Here is a 19,911-nt window from a genome sequence, read left to right as displayed (position 1 = left end):
ATTAATACAGTGGAGAACTATGTAGCAGTGAAAACTAATGAACTAGAGTTACCAGTTACCAGTATCAATGGCTGAGTCTCAAAAACATAGTATTCAGTGAAAGAAGAAATACAACATTTTTGTAAAGTTCAACCCAAGCAAAACTAATATTATTTAGGAAAACACACATATATGGTAAACAAATATACAGAAAAGTAAAGGAATGGGGAAAAATAGGAATCAGGGTTTTTGTGACCTTTAGGGTGTGGGGAGGGTACGACACTAGGGGGAAAGGGAATGGGGAAGGAGCACATGGACTCCTCAATATTTCTCAAGCCGGGGTGGGTTCACGTGTGTTTGTTTCATTATTATGTCAATTCAAGATGTTCGTTACTTATATTTCATACTAGACTTACTGTAAGACATTTTCTAAATAAATTATTTAAAGTGTGTTTGCATATTCCATTTCATCAACTGTCAGGAGCAAGGAATGGATATACTGAAACTTCTAAGAACTTTGGATCATACACAAACACATGCAACGTAAACAAACATCAACAAAAATCCAGTACACGTATCTTGGGGCAAGATCAGGTATCTAAATGCTTGCTTAGTATTCAATGGAGGAACAAGAGCTCATTGGTACCCAAAGTAGAAATGAAAGTGGGGAAGGCTGAAGTTACGGAGTTCTGCCTGGGGGAATGTGGTGAGATGAAATACACTGCTTTCTCTGTATAGTCCTCTGTCAAGAGGGTAATGCAAACCACTGAATAAATACAGTCGCCCAGCTTGGCAGTGTACATGTTCCATGAGTGTTCATGGGTAATGTGTCAACAGCGAGCAGTATAAAGTGTCAATCCCATAGGTCTGGATGGTGAAGCTGAGGGTGACTGGCAAAAGGTGGAGACACTTGTGTTGATACACTTGTTCTTTCATGAGCAAACTACCTCTAATGTTTACTGAGCCTTCGATTCAGAGGAACTGATGATTCAGAGAACTTTGGTCAGTTTTTCTACCCCAAAGGCTTCCAGCAGGCAAGGCCAACTCATTCCTTTTAAGCTCCATTAAGCAAGGGGTTGGAACTTTATGATACAGGAGTGGAACCTGGAAATGGAAAGCTTACCATTCTCAAGCCACATGATGCCTCAAAATATGAGACTACTTTGGGGTCCCAACCAGAGAAAGGTCACTGCAAACTAAATCTGCATCCTCTGATAAAGTCAAGAGATGAGAAACTAGAGTTTAAAATCCCTGTGAACATTAATTAGTATTGGAAGCAGAAAGCTGAGTTTAAACATGGAACTTCTCCCTGAGAGGCCAGGGTGGCCATTTGCTGCTTTCACTATGCAGTATTTCTTCTCTAACAACAGCTAGAGTTTATTATGGAGAACTAAACTCTCCTTTTAGTCCACGTGGATCAGGTGAGGTTCCATGCCTCACACTGGGGTGTGTAACCTTACCAAGGCCTGGCCAATCACACCCAAGATCACCCTAGTTACACTTCAGAAGTGTAGCGGGGGGGCGGGGGGGAGAGGGGCAGAGAGTTGGTGACCAGATGGGTCCAATCAGGAGTTGAATGGGAGTTGGTAAGTCTAGAAGAGCTCTCTTTTCTGGCAGGCTTGAACCTGGGAGGATGTACCTTTGGAGTCCCTGAGATCCACCTTGCTACCTCAGATAGCCTGAGAATGATGCTAATGAGAAGGCTAATGGAGTCTGGAGCACTGGATGCTCAGTTAAGGGGTGACCTGAGTTTGCAGTGTGGGGGCTGATGGGAAAATGATCGGAGCCTGTGGAGCTGATCAATTAGAAGCAGCTGGATTCAGAAAGATGCAATCAACTGTTACCCAGCACTTGCAGCTTTCATCCTGATCTGAGTGCACATTGTCCCTCCCCTCCCCATCACCACCTGGCAGTACCTCAGTCAAACCATCAGCTACCTTCTTTGCTGGTCCTGTTTTCCAAGTTTTGGGCGTGCAATTTCCTCACAAGCTTTCCATAGGTGTAACCTGTTGAAAAGGCTGTCTTTCCTCCTTGGAATTGCTTTTGCACCTTTGTCAAAAATCAGCTGAGCATATTTGTGTGGGACTGTTTCTGGGTTTCCCTGTTCATTGATCTTGTGTCTAGCCCTCTGCCTATACAGTCTTGGTGGCTGCAGCTATATGATAAGTTTTGAAGCTGGTAGACTGGTTGCTCCCACATAGTACTTCCTTCAAAATTGTTTTAGCTATTCTTGTTCCTTTAGCTTTCCATACAAGTTTTAGAACGATCTTGTCTGTACCTACAAAAAATTCTTACTGGGTTTTGATAGGAACTGCATTAAATCTGTCTATTTAGGGGGGTGGAGGGTGGGAAGGGATAGACTGGGATTTCAAAATTGTAGGATAGATAAACAAGATTATACTGTATAGCACAGGGAAATATACACAAAATGTTATGGTAGCCCACAGAGAAAAAATGTGACAATGAGTGTGTATATGTCCATGTATGAGTGAAAAATTGTGCTGAACACTGAAATTTGACACAACATTGTAAAATGATTATAAATCAATAAAAAATGTTAAAAAAAAAAAAAGAAAAAATCTGTCTATTTAATTGCATTAAATCTAAATTTTCTGGAAAATTGATGTCTTTCCCATACTTAGTCTTCCCATTCATGACCACGGTCTATTTCTCCACTTATTTAGATCATTTATTTCTTTTATCAGTGTTGTATAGTTGTCAGTATACTAGTCCTGGACGTGTTTTGTTAGGTTTACACACGTATTTTATTTTTATTTGCAATTATACACATATGTTAAATTTTGATGTCCACATGGTCACTGCTAGTATCTAGAAATACAGTTGACTTTTGTGTTTATTTTGTATCCTGTGACTTTATTGAACTGAATTATTAGTTCTAGGAAGAAATACTTTTTAATACTTTCTTGTAGCATGAGGCTTGAAACTAAGATTCAATATTGAGAGCTGTCTTAGCATCTGGAAAAACCGAGAGGACCTCAGATGACCTGAGTACAGTTCCGCACTCCCTCTTCTCCCATACACAAGGTCCCTGAGTAAAATGATCCTTCTCACAGGGACCAGACCCAGTGCCTGCTTATTCCCGAGCAGCAGGCTTCAATCCCCTATCAGCCCATGGAATTACTCAGATGAGCCCATCACACCCTCCTGCCAGAACCAGGGCTCATCCCCACAAAATCTGCCTCCTAAGCCATGGCTTGTTCACTCTGTTCTGAAGTGCCACCCTCCGTGTGGCCCTGCGTGGTGTGTGGTGTCCTCCCCTGGTCTGTGAGACTAGTAAGCTGCTGTTCGTCCCATCTGTGTGGTGTCGAGTGTTGTGTGTTCAGTCGGCCCTGTCAGCCTAGGGTAGGAATCTCTACTCTTGCCAATGGATTGAGGAAGAGTTGAGTAAAAACACTGACTCATGAACAGGATGGTCTAACCTCAACCGGGGATACCTGGTCCACTTTAACTACCCGTTCCTTTGCTAGTTAACTGGTTCATAAGGCAGCGGTTACTGCCTGGGATGTAAGTGCCACTTGCTGACCCGCCTGGGCTTTAGCTCACGTTCTGTTGTCTCCAATGGATGTTGCCATCTCTTCTCACCCTCACGTCTCATTCTCGCCAACTAGGCGAAAACTATTGCACATTGACTATATCCCGGAGTTAAGGTACCATCAGCTGTGGCTTGTGTCTGGCAGGTGGTCTCCGAGGCTCCTACCTGAGACCAGGGACAACACAACGCCCTAACTGGTGGGTGCTTGACTTCCACTTGCTGGGTGTGGGACTAGCACTTTGGTCACTGTGTCTGGCCTGATGGCCGCCACTGGGGCAGCCACAGAGACTGTGTTTGGGAAAGTGCCCCTGGCCCAGCACTGTCCTGGGGATGACTCCTTGTGCTGTGTGTCCTGTGCTGCCGCTTCCCTTGCTGCTGTCGTGAGCTCTCCTGATCCCTAAGGGTACTGAGGTGCACATCCATGGGAGTCCATGGCCAAGGAACTGATGAAACAAAAAGTTGGGGGAAGGGGCCTTGATATTCAACTGCTCTCTCAGTGCAAAACCCCTAATCAATACGTGTGGGCTTTGCTTCCTGTAGGTGCTTACCAGCACACCGGAGGACTGATCTGCTCATCAGGGGCTTGGGGGCCTGACCCAGGCCGTGGACAAAGTCACCTTGCCAGCAACGTCTACTTCAACCTCCTCTCGGCCAGTTGGCCTTCTCTCCAAAGGGACATGGTACCTTCTGCCTTGTTACCCACAGGGCACCTAGCAGCTCTGCTGTCACAGATGATCTTTGCAGACAGGATCATAACTGCATCCACCCTTCTCCAGGACGACAGGTACGACATCACCTTGATGACATCCTCCTCTGAGGACATTTATTTGAAACACTTGTAAAGGACATACAATCGCATCCGACATCTTTGAGTCCTTTTGGGGCTCTGCAGGCAACGTGCTCCTTGTTTACAAATTGTGTTTAAGCCCATTTATGCTGTCACTTTTAAATAAGCCCACCTTGAGTGGGAGCCCCACCGACAAAGGACTCTAGAGTCTGTTTAAATTAAAATCAACTGGCACCTCTCAGTGAAGAGGATTTAGCAACGTTCTCCTGTGCTTCCTGGGGTCTCTGGACCACCTATGATGTCCATAAGTTGTCCGGGGGCTTCTGATGGAAGAAACTGCCCTCCTTGGGCCTGAATCACGTACCATTAGAGCAGGAATTACTGGCCATGCACTGGGCTCCTCTGGAAATATAGTCTCTCACAGCCCCTGAGCTTCCATACTCAGTGCCCTGTTAGTCCTTGAGCTATGGAAGCGACATCCCACAAGGTCAGTGTGGTCCTAAAGGCCTCCCTGCTACAGGGTGAAACCAAACAAGAGCCCTCTGGCCCATCCCACCTGTAGGTGGGGGTGGCCTCCCGTCCTCAGTTCATTGCCAGATGCTGTGGTGCTGGAGGAGGTCACCCCCTCCCCCAGACCCCTTGGGGTCAACTGAGTGGACATCAATAGGAAAGAGAACATATGCTTTATATTGTGGATGATCACCTCTCCCTCTTGGTCAAGTGCCAATGTCACTTCCTAGGGAAGGGCTCTTCCTATTCCTTAGAAGTCTCAGTCATCACCAAGGTTTAAATTGATATCAAGGTATCAAAGAACCCATTGTGGTATTAACCCTGAAATGAAGATTCAAGGTGAAGTACTGCCTTGACATCTGGTAAATCAGGAAGACTTGAAATGGTCCAACATCAAACTCCCCTCCCTTCTGCTCCCATAGATCAGATCCCTGAGCAAAACCACCCTCCTTATCATGGGGAACAGGCACAGATTATCCCCATGTAGATGCCTCCAGTGCCCTGCCAGCCTGTGAAATCATTTACAGAAGGGAATCACACCATCCAATGGACAATAAAGTCACCTCCGCCCTCTTGTTACTCCTACGTTTGACCCCGAGAGCCCCTGCTGGTTCACTCTGTTCCCAAGTGCAACCTCCGTGTGGCCCTGCCTGGTGTCGCCAAGTCCTCCACCCCCTGGACTATGAGTCTATGTGACTAATAACCTGCTATGAGACCCACCTGTTCAGTGTTCAGCCCCTCCCCACAGCTTTAGGGTGGGAATTCCCTCCCCACCAACAAGTGAAGAGGAGGCCAATCAAACTCTTCTGATCTGCACTTTGTGGAATGCATTACCCTGCTATGATTAGCCTCCGGGGCTCACAGCTATTTGGGTAAGAGTCCATTCATGTTTGCAAGAAGTCTCACGTGGCTGAACGGTGGTCCACATGTGGGTGACGAGCAGGAAGTAAGGCTACACAGGCAAGGCCTTGGTTATTCTGTTAAAGTGTGGACTCCGGGTAATGAGGAACCTGAAGTAATTTACAGCAGGAAAGTAACATCAGATCTTCACCTTAGAAAGTTCACCCTCACAGCAGCACCCAAAATGGACCCAAGGGAGCTCGAGAGTGCAACCACCAAGATTAGGGAGGAGTCCACTGTACTAGCCCATGGAAGAGGCAGGAAAGGCTGCATCAGAGCCATGGGAGCAGAAAGGAAGGGAAGGAAGTAAGGTCTATCTGGTAGTTGATTGGCTATGGAGTGGGCGAGTCAGAGAGATAAACCATGGCTCTGATGCCTCTTGCCTGGGTGATAAGAAGCACAGAGGTTTTATTAGAAGATAAAAGGGGAGGAGGAGGAGGAGGGTTCTAAGGGCAGATGCTGAGCTCCCTTTCAGACATGTTGCTTTTGAGAAGCCCACAGACATGCAGCAGACAAGCAGATAAATCAGGGTGGAGTCAGAAGGGTAGGTTAGATATAGGCATTCAGAAGTCCCTGGCATCCGGGTGAACGTCCATTCATGGGAGTGGATGAGCTTGCCCTGAGCCTGCAGCGAGAGGGAGAAGACCCATTTAGCTGAAGATGGCCCCTCAGAGAACATGCCCACTTACGAAGTGGTCCGAAGACGTTACAAAGGAAGCAGGGAGAAAAAGCGCCTCATGTCAGGAAGGGAACCTAAGGCGAGTGGCACCCCAAAAGAAAGAAGGTGGAGAGAATGTTAAAAGAATGAAGATGGGGATAACGTTTATACGATGCTACGGAGAGCTTAAGTAACTAAAAAGACGAATTTCTAATGCATCAGGAAATTAGGGGGCATTGAGACAAGATTTTGTGGAGCTTTCAAAAAGAAATCAGTGAGAAATGAGATGGTGACAAGGAGTGAAGAATTTCAGAAGCTCAGCTGTGAAAGGTAGAGAGAGAAGGTGGTACCTGAAGGAGCAGAAAGGAGGATGCTTTGCTGGCAGAGGCTTTGGCAGGCTCTTATCTTCAGGGAAAGAGACAACTAAAGATAAAGCAGAATGGAAAATTAGTGGAATGAGGTCTTTGACGTCGTTTGACTGGATAGTTTCCAGGGTACAAAGGAGCCATGAGACGTCAGCTGCAAAGCTGGGCCCCTTGTCCTCTGAAAAAAAAGGGGAAAGAGCAGAGGTGAATGGAGAAGAACAGATGGATGGTTGAACGTAGGAAGCAGGTGTGGGAAATTGAGGGTTCTTGACTTCTGGCCTCTAGTATCGAGGGCACAATCATAATTCAGGAAAGCAGCGAAGCTCTGGAGTGGCTCTTGAGATGGGCAAGGGAGTTGGCCATGGCCATTTGATGGTCTTAGGGGGTTTTGATGCCTTTATTAAATGCTGATCAAAAGCCTTGCAAACAGTATTTGAAGTGTCCTTGGACCACAGCCACCCATCTCACCAAAGCCCATTCTCACAAGGAGTAACCACTGTTTTAAGTTTGGGGAATATCTTCAAAGTCCTTACAACACACTTTTTTTTTTAAGTATTAATATTTTTATTAAACAAAGTAAAACTGAATACAAATACATGGCCTTATTTTTTTTTAAGGCCATGTTGTGGTGAGGTACACAAATGTAGTGCCCGGTTTCTTTAGGACTGTCTCATCTCTGGCTGAAGAAGCATCTACTGCTTTGAAAGGTCTTTTGGCACAACTCCAGCGCTCTTGCCAGGTGACAGCAGCAAAGGTGTGTATGTGGGCAGAACATCAGTAACAGCATTTAAAAGAAGATGCTCCGATCCATCGGTTGTAGGTCCAGGTGGGTTAATAAGTGAAACAGCAGTGGAGCAGTGATTCACACTGGGTGTTTTGGGTGCGGCTCCTAGGGTCGTTGTAAGACTTGGTGGGGCATTTTTAGCCAGTTGTTTCCTTCCCGGTGAACTGGGAGTCTTTATATCCTCAGTAGAGGCTTTTGATGGTGGACCAGTAGAGTGAGATTCTGTATCTAGAAACTGAGCAAAAAGTTCTGAAAAAGAATTCTTAGGCGTAAATTGTTGATTTGGTCTCAGAGGTGTGTTGGGGACACTTTTCGACCCAAGCCACCTAGCCATCCATCTGGTACCACCGCCTTGCTCTTCATTAAAAACCAGCTCCATTTCTTCCCTTTTAATGCCCAGAGTGTTTCCCAGTAATTGTTAACACTTCATGGCGTTGAGGTCTGGGTGTTTGAAAATACTCCATGAAGAGCTTCCTCACTAAGCTTTTGTCGACTTTTTCTTCTGCTTTACTTACTAAGTCCAGCAGTTTTCTTTGCACATCATCTAGCACTTCCCGTTGGACCTCATTTTGTTTTGTCAAAACTTTAATTTCTTCTTCCTTCAGATTCAAGACAGCCTTTGCCTTCTGCAGTTTCCCTTCTAGATCGTCTGCCTTTTCCATCCATTCAGCAAGTTCCATCTTCAGATTAGCTAGTGCTTGTGCATACTGCTTTTCTTGTTCTTGGGACGCACAGAGCTGTTGTGAAATGTCATCTTTTTGCCTGGTGACAACATTCAATTGTTCCTTCAATGACTCCATCCGCAAGCGGGCTCGTTGGCTTGCATCTTCCACTGCGTTAGAAGACAGAAGAAGCTTTTCCTCCAGTGCCTTCACTTTCATTCTGAGTTGAGCCGCTCTGTCTTCTGCAGCTAAGGCTTCACGGTTATGAGACTCTTTGGATTCCAAAGCCAGGCGATGTGCTCGCTCTAGCTCCTGCTTCAAACGTACTTCTTTGTCGTGTAAATGTTGAACCTCACTCTGGAGGGCACAGTTCTCCATCTGCTTCTGTTTCAGTGCCAGCATGACTTCACCTCTCTCCTGTTGAAAAATAAGTGTCTTTTCTTGCATTGATGTCACTGCACGCAAAAGCTGATTTAATTCCCCACTCTTGCCTTGTTCTTTTTCTTTCACTAGGTGCTCCAAGGCAAGAGCTTTTTCCTTCATGGCCACACATTCCAACTGTTCCTCTCTCCGCATCATAGAAAGCCAGCCGCATGTTTGTCTCTTGTAGTGCTTGATTTTCTGTTTCCTTTTCCCTCCATGTTTCTAGTGTTTTTTCATTGGCCTCTTTGAGTTTACACATATCCACTTCCAAACTGGCGACTCTCTCCTTCAGGTTGATTACCGCCTGCCTCAAAATTTCATTTTCACTCACTTCATTAGTGAAGTCTTCACTTAAAGAAAGTAATTCGTCACTTTTGGCTTTGAGCAAGAGCTTTTTCCTGGAGTAAGTTTTGTAAGTCATCCTGTTTCTCCCGGAGCTGCTGAAGTTTGGAATCCCTTTCTTCATGCTGTTTTCTGTCGAGTTCTGAGGCGGCCGCAATGGACTCACACAGTGTCTGGTTATCCTCCCGGAGGGTTCTAATTGCTGCATCTTTTTCCTCTGCTGATTTTCTTAACTCTTCTATCTCTCCTTGGAGCAGCTTTGAAGACTCACCGGATCCATCAGACTTAACTGCCTCAAGAGAGGCAGCTGACTCGGAAGGAGGCGATTCGGTGGAGGGCTGCGGTAAGGTCAGTTCAGGTTTCCCTAGCAGAAGAGCCTTGGCATTGCAAAGCTGCTCTAGGCTGAGCTGCATTTGGGCAACTTGTATCTCCATGTTTTTGAGTCGGGTTTTGTTCTCTTCATAATTTTTGATCAGGTCAGTATAGCTCATGTGTAGTTGAGATTTATTATCACTGTCCATGAAAACCCGTGCCTGAAGTTGTTGAAGCTCGTTCTGAAGATGGGTTGACCCACGCTGCATACTTTGTACCGTGGCCACCACCTGCTGTTTCCATTCCTCCATTATCGAAACCTGCTGCTTTAATTGTTCCCGTTCCCGTAGAAGCTCCTCAAACTGATTAATGTAAACACCATTAACCTCATTACCACTGCTGGAATTCTGCAGAACCGTCAATAATGTCTGACATTTCTGACTCAGTGCATCCATTTCAATGTCTCTTTCTCGAATGATGTGGGATAAATTCTGAATCGTTTCTCTACACATATCCTGATCACTGCTTTCAGCTCTAGGGGGTAGTTTCATATTTGCATCTCGGAGCTTCTCAAGATCTGCCTCTTTGCCCATAATGATATCCACCATCCTGAAGTTTTCCCTTCTAAGAAGGCTATTTTCCTTAGTCTTCTCGTCTAAAACAGCCAGTATTTGTTCTCTTTCCAAAGCATACGTTTGCAGTTGCTGCTGAAGACACCCCTCGTCTTGGGTGTAGGAAGCTGAAGATATTTTGGTATGAAGATACTGTATCTCCAAATCTTTCTGCTGGATAAGCTGGGTTAGGTTACCAGCCTCACCTTTGCAGAGGTGATCAATCTGTTCAGTTAAATGGATATTCTTTTCAGTTAGAAGTTGAATCTCTAATTTTTGTTCTTTTAGTCCTACTAATCTTTTGGCTTCATCTTTAGATAAGTCATGCTTTTCAGTTCCGTTTTCTACATTAAGACTCTGAACTTTTGTCACTTGAAAAACATCCGAATGTTCTGTTGGCATGTGCTGGGATTTTTCGGGCAACTGGGATTTGATCTGTTCAATTGCATTTTGTAAATTCTCGATCTCCTCCCCTCTGGCTGCAAAGAGCTGAGTGTGTTTAATATTCATCTGCTCCTGTTGGTTTGCAAGACCATCCATTTCTTGTAAAGACTGACGCTGTCGCATCTTAGTCTGGCTTGGATCTTTAGTTTGCTTTTGATGATGTTTTACTTTCTCCTCAAGATTGCCTTTCATGACACTTGATGGAGAGCTCTCAGAGTCTACATCCGTAATAGCGTCTAGCATGTTAGGGTTAATCGTAGATTCGGTTTGACTGTGTTCTCTCAGTCGTTCCAGTTCCTCTTTCAGATGACTATTTTCTTCTTTCATGGATGCAAGACTTGTGTCTTTTTCTTCGATGGTTTGCTGTAGCAGTTCCATTTTTCTTAAGCCTTGAGTATATTTCTCTAATTCCTCCCAAGGATCTGAACTTCCTTGCAGTTTTTCAATAAAAGTTTCTTTCTCTTCTATAAGTTGTTTCAATTGCTCCTGCTCTTCTAAACAAGATGACAGCATTGCCTGAGTTTCTTTATGGTCAGCAATTATCTGCTCAATATTCTTGAGTTCTGCTATTTCAGAATCTTTCTCTTGACTGAGTTGCATTAAACACTCCTGCTCCAGGTGTAAGGCAGAGCTATCTGGGTGATGTGTATTTGACAATTCTTCAATTGTTTGCTCATTCTTCTTCGTTTCTTCCAAAAGCCTCTTTTCAGCCTGACACAATTCTGCTTCTGACTGTCCTTTTTCCAGTTTTAAAGCCTCCACTGGAGTGTTTTTTCCCAGAGACTTCTGGTCGTTACCAACAATAGATTCTTCCCACTGGCGTCTTACATCTTCAAGTGCCAAAACCACCTTTTCATTTTCCATTTGGAGATCAAAAGCCACTTTGCTTACGTTGACATTGAGCTCTTGCATTTCGGAAAGATTTTGCCTTAAGTTTCTAACTTCGGCCTCGTGTTCTTTAAGTGAGTCAACCTTCCCATTCGGGTCTTGATTAAGAGACCGAACAAATTCCTTCTTGATTCTTGAAAGTTCCTTCTTGTTTTAATAACTTCCTTAAGTTCACAGTTCTCCTTGTGGATGTCGACATTACAGTCTTGTGACTGATTTAGCTGATGTACTAAATCTTCTATTTTGTCCTCAAGCTTCTGCTTGGTTAAAAGCAAATCATTAGCAGCTAATTCACTTTGAATTAACCTTTCTTTTTGCATATCCAACTCTTTAATAATGTTCATCTGATCGTCTTCAAGTTGACGGACTCTCCTTTTTTCTTCCTCCAGCTCTTGTTTTAGTTTTTGGATGACACCGTCTCCTTCATGCTGCTGTTCTGATCGCTGATCTTGCATCAAAACCACGTGCTCTGCAGTTTCTTGTTTCTTCTCGTCCAACTCTCCTAACTCGGGTGTCAGTAATTCCTTCTTAGTAATCCTCTCATTGAGTTGTCCTTCCTTGAGTTCCAAGTCACATCTCAAATCATGTTCTTCTGAACCAGAATTGATGTCTCTTGTAGCCGTGCTTTTGATTACTTTGTAATCATTGCTCAATTTGACAAGTGATCGTTGAAGTTCTTCCTTTTCTTGACTTAGCTGTGAATTTTCTTTTTCTAGAACTTGGACTCGTTCCTGAAGTTTCAGGTTGTGTTCGATGACATCGTTATCCTGGCTTAAGCTGCTCAGTCTCATTGGTTCGTTTTCAGCATCCGACAGTGCTTGCTGCTCTCTGAACACTTCCTCCATTGATGTACTTGGTGGAAGCACTCGTTCCTTTGCTGTCCCGGCATCACTGCTTCATAACGTAAGGTTGCAATTCACCCTCTTCAGTTCTTTCCTTATTTTCTTCATTTATCTGGTCTTGTTCCCTCCTTAAAACATCTCTTTCACTCTCTACAGAAGATAATTTTCCATTCATGTATTTCATTCTATCCTCAAGTTCTTTGATTTTCTTGGTGGACTCTTCCTTTTCAGCTTGTAGAATTTGAATAGCTTCCTGCATGTCATGAATTTGAAAGTCATGAGTTGGTCCAATTCCGGAGCCACCGTGCAGTAACAGATTTTCCAGTTCTCCAATCCTTTCTTCATAGTCCCTACATTTTTGTCGATGGCTACGACTTACTTCTGCCAGTTTCTGTTAATGAACTCTCTGCACTGTCACTATTTCAAGTTGATGGTCATCAATTTCCTTGTATCGATTCTATTCAAGTTCCTTGATGGTAGTTTGCAGTTTGCAGATTTCATTTTGGTCAAAGCTCTCTGCTCCCTGCGCTGTGAACTTTTTGGCAACATGCCTCCAGTGGCTGACATCAGCTTCAAGTCTTAAGACTTCATTTGACAATCTATTTATTTCTTGTTGTGACAAAATTAGGTCAGCAAAGTCCGTATCATTATTCTGGACAGCTAAAGCATGGTCATTGGTATCATAACCCAGTGGAGGTGGTAAAGTGACTGGGGGTACAGAGCCAGCTTCAGGGTCTACTGACTGTGAGACTGCTTGCAGCTTCAGCAGTTGATCCTTTAGCGCTATCTGTCTTGCTGTAAGGAGTTTGATATCTACATCCTTGTGTTGTAATTGATGTCTGTAACTAGTAGTCTGCTGTCTTATTTGAAGCTCTGAGGCTTCATACTTCTCTTCTAGATCACTGTAAAGAGTTTTAAGTCTCTCATTCTCTGATTTTAAAATTGACTGAGAGTCTTCAACCTCCTTCGTCTTAGATTCAGGTACCTCTACCTTTTCACTTCCTTTCCTCAACACATCTTTTCTAAAATTAGTGACGTGTCCAGTGAAAGATGCTACACTATCACCCACTTGGCCCAGGGAGTGGCCTAGGCTGGAGCTAAGGCCACTAAACCAGGACATCACTGCGGGTTATAGAACTGACCTGGTCCGCTCCGCAAAAAGCGTCCAGCACAGTCGGACAATCCCGCGAACTGTCCCTGAACTGCAGCCAGCGCAAAGCTAAGAATCAGATCACAATGAGGGGTTTCTAGGCAACGGTGGAGCACAGGAGCCCCTCAACACTCCACCCTGCCTCGCAGCACCCAGGCCTGGTGTGGGACCTAACGAAGGTCCTGTCTCCAATGATCTGTCTCTCCTCAGGCCTTTCTGCCCATCCCCACAACTTCCCAGCAATGGGGTTAGGCCCTTCTCCCCCGCTTCCTTGACTTGCCCAGTGTCATACACCATCCCGACCCCCTAGACGCCGGCCACCATGATGGCGGCTCTGAAGGTGCCATCTCCAAAGTAACTCCACCTGCACTTAAGCACGGGCCTAGTTAAAGACACTGAACATTTCCATGGCTCCAAAGCTCCCGCATGTCCTTTGTGGTTCCACCTCGGCCCTCCTTCCCTAGCAAGCCCAGCTTGGGTGTCTAGCCGCGAGGATGGGTTTTGGGTGTTCTTGGACGCCATAGGTGGGGGTGTCGCACTGTCTACACTGTGTTTCTGCTTTTCCCACCGTGTGTTTGAGACCTAGTCTGGCAAGGGTGTTAAATATCACTCGAATGGGTGATCGCTGAGCGAAAGCATGCCAAGGTCCTAGTGGACCACGATGCCCTGAGTGGCCACTCCTCCCGAGGCACAGGGAGCGACTTGGGGAGCAGGGGACCAGGCGCCATGCAGCCAGACCCCTGCCCTGGGTCTGGGTATCCTCGTTGGACCCGACTAGGGCAGCCCAGTTGGCAGCGCCGCTGGAAGCAATGTGGCGAGGTCGGGGCCGCTGGCCTGGGTAGCTGAACCCCACAGCCGCCTTAGCTAGGAAGCGATTTAGGAGTTGCAGGCCGTCCCCCATCCTGACCAGCCCGAGCCCCGCCGGCCACCGCAGCCGCTGCCATGAAGAAGCAGTTAAACCGCATGAAGAAGATGGCCAACCAGACTGTGGGCAGGTGAGTGCACCACGCTGGGCCAGCCAGAAGCGGGTCGGCTCCTTCTCGGGTGCTGTCGCTTCAGGGCCCGGCCTCCGCACCGAGGCCTGCGGGGCCGGGTGCCAGGGTCTGCGCCATGCCAGGGCCTGCCGACCAGCTCTGGGCTGCCGCCTGGCCCCCTGGAGACCAGCTGGGCAGCCCGCGCCTGCCCGCTCCCATCCCTCAGAGTCCCCACTGCCTCGTGTCCCCGCCCTCGGGACGCTGGACAGGCCCTCTGTCCCTTCCTCCCCACCCTCTTGAGATCCAGCAGGTCTGGGCCCACCGCCTGGGGCTACGCCTCCCAGGAGTGTTGCGTCCAAGGCTGCTGGGCTTGAATCGCTCGGCCTTCCCGGGTTGCCCCGCTGTGGCTAAGCCTTCACTTACAAGTGTATGATGGCAAAAAAGAAGTACAGGGTTAGTAAAGCCCAGCGGATCTGCATAGTGAGTTTCAGAACGCTCTTTGAGGAGGCAGCTGAGAGGTGCTGCCCTCTCCAAACCAGGGGCAAATGTGACCTGGAGAGCTTGACATTGAGAAATTTGGAAGTAGGAGAGAAAAAGATTCTGCAAACACCTAGAGCCAGTTAAAAAAGTAATGATCTTTAAAAAAAAAAAATTCTTCTCACTTTAGTTTTGGAAGCCCATCCTTCTCCAAGTTTCTTGGGACGGCTTTACCGCCTCACAGGCATTGATCATGAAATGACAGGAGAGACCAGAGGTTGTGGATGTTCAGGCTTTTGAAAGAGAGGAATGGTTTGTGGTTTGGAGAGCTTCTGGAGGTGACTGTCCTGTGCTGTATCGTCTGGGGCAAATATTTCGAGGTCTTCCAGGGCTAGTTAGCTGTGTGGTACCGATTTTGTTGTTAATTCTCTGATGAGATATGAAAGTGGAATTTTTCACAGCTTTTGCTTCTTTTTTCAGCAGTTGGGTCAAAGGGGGACTTTGGTTTGGCCACAGCACGTGGGACACTTCTTTTGTGTGTGTGTATGAAAATACTTTTACTTCCTCCTGCGTTTTCCAAATTTGCTTTTTACTGTTTTGTTTCCCTCAACTTTTTGCTTAGTTCTGTTGTTTCAGTTTTTTGGTACCCCCACCCTGTTAGCTTGGGGTGCATTTATCCTATTTGCAGAGTTAATCCCTATCTGCTAAAGCCTAGAGTGCCTGCTTTTCAGGTATTTGTGGGAAAAGGATAGAAATAATTTTGAGAGGAAGGTATACAGAGTGGTAGTGACAGCTGATGTTTCAACCAAGAATCTGTAAATGAATGACAAGGTAATTCCTTGCCAGTTTCCTACCCCCTTAGTGTTCTCAGTAACACGCATGGTGGAATCAATATTTAGTGAATGTCAAGATGCATTTGTCAGAGTCATTTTGGCCTGTTTGTACCTTGTATCAGGCAACTGATGTTTGTTTGTTTGTTTGTTTAAACAAAGTTCAGAGGCTTCAAAAGCTAGAAACCGTCCAGGACCTCTTGGCCCTGCTTCCTCTGTAGCAGCGTCTCTCTTTACACTTTTAAATTCCAGCCATACTTGCCTCCTTTCAGTTTCCAGAGGAGGCTGTGCTTTCTTACATATTAATTAGCCTCTACCTGGAACTGTTGGAAACTCTTTCACTACATCTGCCCTAGGCCACCTCCTGTTCATTCTCCAGTCCTCCCTATAAAGGTCTCTGTCTCTCAAAGGCCTCTCTGATGCTCCAACATAGATTGGATGTGCCCTGCTGGGTGCTTTCATAATTCCTGTTTTTCCATAATGGAATTGTGTCTTTACTTGCCAGTGTCCCCCTTTAGACTGAATGCTTTGAGAGTTTTTACACTTTCTCTCTTGATTCCCAGGGTCCGCTGTGGTTCTTATCACATGGTAGATGCTCAGTAAATATTGTTAAATTCGAGAAAATCCGGTTGTTCCTCGACTGCCCTGGTGGTGTGGGCCCAAGTATGGGAAAACGAGAATTGGATACAGTAAATGCTGTGCTTCATCCTAGGAGTATAATTCCGGGCCTGACCTTTGACTGTTTGAAAATCTTTATTGCTTGATGCAGTGGAAGCGGCAGCTATTACAGAGCTATTAAGGGTGTGGCAATTATGCACCTAAAGTCAAAACTGGTTTTAGTGGGGAAGCTGTTGTTTTATGGCTGTTGATTTCTTAGACATATTTGTATTTCCTTCTACTTAATTAATTATAAAGGATGGGGGCGGGGGGAAATGGAGGCAGGAGGGAGCCTGCAGTTGTTATTGGGCAGAATCAGATGGTTGCCAGGCATCAGAATCAGGATTCTGGATGTATTTGGGTCAAAATGAAGGCTAGAAAGCAAAGAAGGGGTCCTCTCCTCCTCAAAAAAACCAACTCTAATCAGTGAAGTTATACGTGTGAATGGCTTGTCCACAGTGTGTATCAATTCATACAGTTGTAGGTGGCATCTTGCAATGAAGTATTTTCTTCCCAGAACGAGGACCTTGTGGGTAACCGCGCGGTCAGGGTCCATGGGACGGACACGTGGGAGAATTAGTAATGTCTGGAAGGAGTGATTCTCATGATGTAATTTGTTTATAGTGGTTGGGTAGGTCTGTTTCAGAAGACGCTTTGTGTACCACAGGGGCAAGGCTTATGAGGTGGTCTCCGGGTACGGGTGTCGCAAAGAAGAGAATTAGGATGGGTCCTTTTGTCCCCCTGCCTTCCGTGGATTCATGCATTCAACAGACACTTGTTCGGCCCAAAGTGTGCGCCATCGTGCAAGAGCCAGACGTGAATAGGACACACTTTCTGTCCCGAGGGAGCTCAACAGATTTGTGGAAGAGACAGGCAAGCAAAGAAATAATTATATACCATGACATAAGTGCTCGTAGAGGGATGGCTAATGCTAGTTCTTACTGGATAGAGGGAGGTAACAAAAAGAAAGGAGAAAATTTGAGCAAAGTCTTTTGGCTTTGTTTCCATGTTCAAGCACATCTTTTAAATTTCTCTGGTATTGATCAGGTTTCTTTGGATTGTAAGAAAAGCCAATTCTAACTGCCTTAAGTGAAGATGGGAATTAAATGTGACCAAAAGAATCCAGAAGGAGCTTGGCCGTAGACTGGGCTGTTTCCAGAGGCTCCACTCTTTAGACAGGCTGTGACCATAAGGAGATTCCCCACCCCCTGCTCCTCACTCCCCCGCCCCCATCGTCCATCCTCCTCAGCTCCTGTCCCAGAGGGACAGAGAACGCTTTTCTCCCAGGCACTGTTGCCAAAGCCCCAAGACTGACTCTGAGTGCTTCTGCCTGGGTCACATGCTTTTGCCTGCAGATGGGTACAGAGTCAACCCCACCTAAGTCATGGGAGTAAGAGTCGGGGAGCACAGGCACCCCAAGGGAAACCAGAGTACTGGTCAGGAGACAGAAACATCATGTCGAGTGTTTGGTAGTCTGGTTAAAAAGAAAGCTATTGTGTTTTGTGAAAATTCTTGATGCAGATAATCCACTGGACACAGGTGTTATCTTGGGGGAAGTGATGCCCTGAACGGAGGAAGGTGTATACAGAGTGAGGAGATGGTTTAGTCATGAGGTTGAAGTGTCCAGGAGAAAAGGAATCTGAAGGCCTAACCCAGAGAGCTATTACTCAGGTGAGGCCCTGGGAGGGAGTGTCCCAGTGGGTGTTGGTTTCTGCCTTATTTGAAGTACGCCCTGGAGGTTCAAATGCTTTCCCAGATAGTTATCTTTAGATAAGCTAAAGTTACAAACAAATGCCTAGAGGGTCCAGGGTGTTAAAATAAATGGGTGACTTAGGCCAGGTGACGTCTGGGGGGCGTCTGCCCCACCCCTCGCCCCGCCCATGATTATTGTCTCACCAAAGGGGCATGTGTCAGGATGGACCCAGCATGACTCAACCTTTGCAGCTTTGCAGAAAAGCCTGAAATCTGGATTTTAATGAAAGTCAGATGGCATTAAATGCAAATTAAATAATCACCAAGACACTACAGGGGGTAAACAATACAGCAGTGGCCAGATTTGGCCTGTGGGTGACCAGCTGGCAACTGCTTGTCTAGAAGGACCTAGAGGTTGAGGGTCCCTGTTGTTATTACTCTTGTCCCCTGTGCCTTGCCCCAGTGTCACTGCATTCTCGGGTCTCGGGGTTTGTTGAAGAGCTCGTCCTTCCCCTTACAGAAAGCTGTGAAAGGTTTGATGGTACTAATCACTGACGTTGCTCCAGCTGGCTTCGTGCGCCAAGTGCTGAACCAAAGCAGCCGGCGTGGTTCTCACCTACTGGCGATTGTCGTTTCTGTTTCATAAAGGAGGGGAAATGACCTGCCAGGTTTGCACAGCTCCTAGGTGGCCTGGGCACGCCTCGGGCCCAGGGCTTCTGACTCTGGATCCTGTGGGCTCCCGACTGCAGAGTCTGGGCTGCCTTTTCTCCAGGGGAGGATTAATGGTCTTTGGTGCCTGTTAAGCTGCTGGGGCTCGGTGCTTTGCATAAATTACCTCACTGCGTTCTTGCAGCGGCTCTAAGAGGTGATGTTATTTGTTCCTGATTTAAGGATGAGGAAGCCGGAACTCAGAGAGGTCATCAAGCTAGTAAATGACAGAGCTGTGCCTTCACACCCCGGTTTCTGGTTCCAAAGCGGCTATAATTCTGTACTTCATGTGGGCAAGTCTTACATGAGAAACTCCTTGTTTGAGTCATGAGGGATGCTTTCATAAAGTCCTGTTGGCGGAGAACTGGATGTCGATCTAGTCCTGTGGCTCTTACCAGGTGTGGTTCTGCCCGCCCAGGGCAATATCTGGATACATTTTTTGATTGCTGTGACTTGGTTGGGGGAGGGCTGTTACAGGCATCGGGGAGATCGAGGCCAGGGAGGCTGCGGAACGTCCCACAGTGCCCCTGACAGCCTAACAACACAACACAACACGGAATCACCTGGTCCCAAATGCCAGGATTGCTGAGGTTGAGAAACTGTTCTAGTCCCTCCAGGGTGTGGATATGTGAATTATCACAACCAAAGATCCACACTACTTGCAGGTCACAGATGTGTTCTCTTTGGCCTACTCCGTTTGTATGTATGTATGTATATATGTATGTATGTATTTTAAAAATCATTGCCTCATATTTAAAAATGAGGAGTTTTCACATGAAAACCTGCATTTCCAGCTTCTTCTAAAACCTAAACTCTTGGAGGGCCCAGCAACACCGCTGTCCTCCCGAGTCCAGGTAGACAGAGAAGGACAAATAATGTATGATAGCACTTACATATGGAAACCAAAAAGTACAACAAGCTAGTGACTATAACAAAAAAAGAAGCAGACTCACAGAGAACAAATTAGTGGTTACCAGTGCTAGGGGTGCAATATGGGCAGGGGAGTAGGTGGTATAAACTATTGGGTGTAAGAGAGGCTACAAGGATGTTAATTGTACAACATGGGGAATATAGCCAATATTTCATAATAACTGTAAATGGAGTTACAGTTTAAAACCTTTAAAAATTGTATAAAAATAAAATCAAAATTGATTTCATTTTTTGGTGTCTATTTGAGACAACTATAGTGTGTATTAGAGACTCATCTCAAAAAGATAAGTGGAACCCAAATAAGTTCAGCCTTCCACAGGATAGAAGAAGGTAGATAGAAATGAGAGATGAACTAGGAGTCTTTTAACAGAGTGACACAGGTGAGATTGGACAGATCTGGCCCACAAGAGTGCTTTTTATGGCACCCACAAGG

The 19,911-nt window shown here is 46.0% G+C and overlaps 1 pseudogene; it reads right to left on the bottom strand.

The window, feature by feature from the left end:
* Window positions 1–5,767: 5,767 nt before the first annotated feature.
* Window positions 5,768–17,196, bottom strand: LOC105073741 (thyroid receptor-interacting protein 11 pseudogene; annotated as a pseudogene).
* Window positions 17,197–19,911: the final 2,715 nt, after the last annotated feature.

This window comes from Camelus bactrianus, chromosome 18, assembly GCF_048773025.1.
Source record: "Camelus bactrianus isolate YW-2024 breed Bactrian camel chromosome 18, ASM4877302v1, whole genome shotgun sequence".
NCBI lineage: Eukaryota > Metazoa > Chordata > Mammalia > Artiodactyla > Camelidae > Camelus > Camelus bactrianus.
Note: the sequence above shows the minus strand (reverse complement) of the source record. Positions and strands in the feature narration are given on the sequence as shown.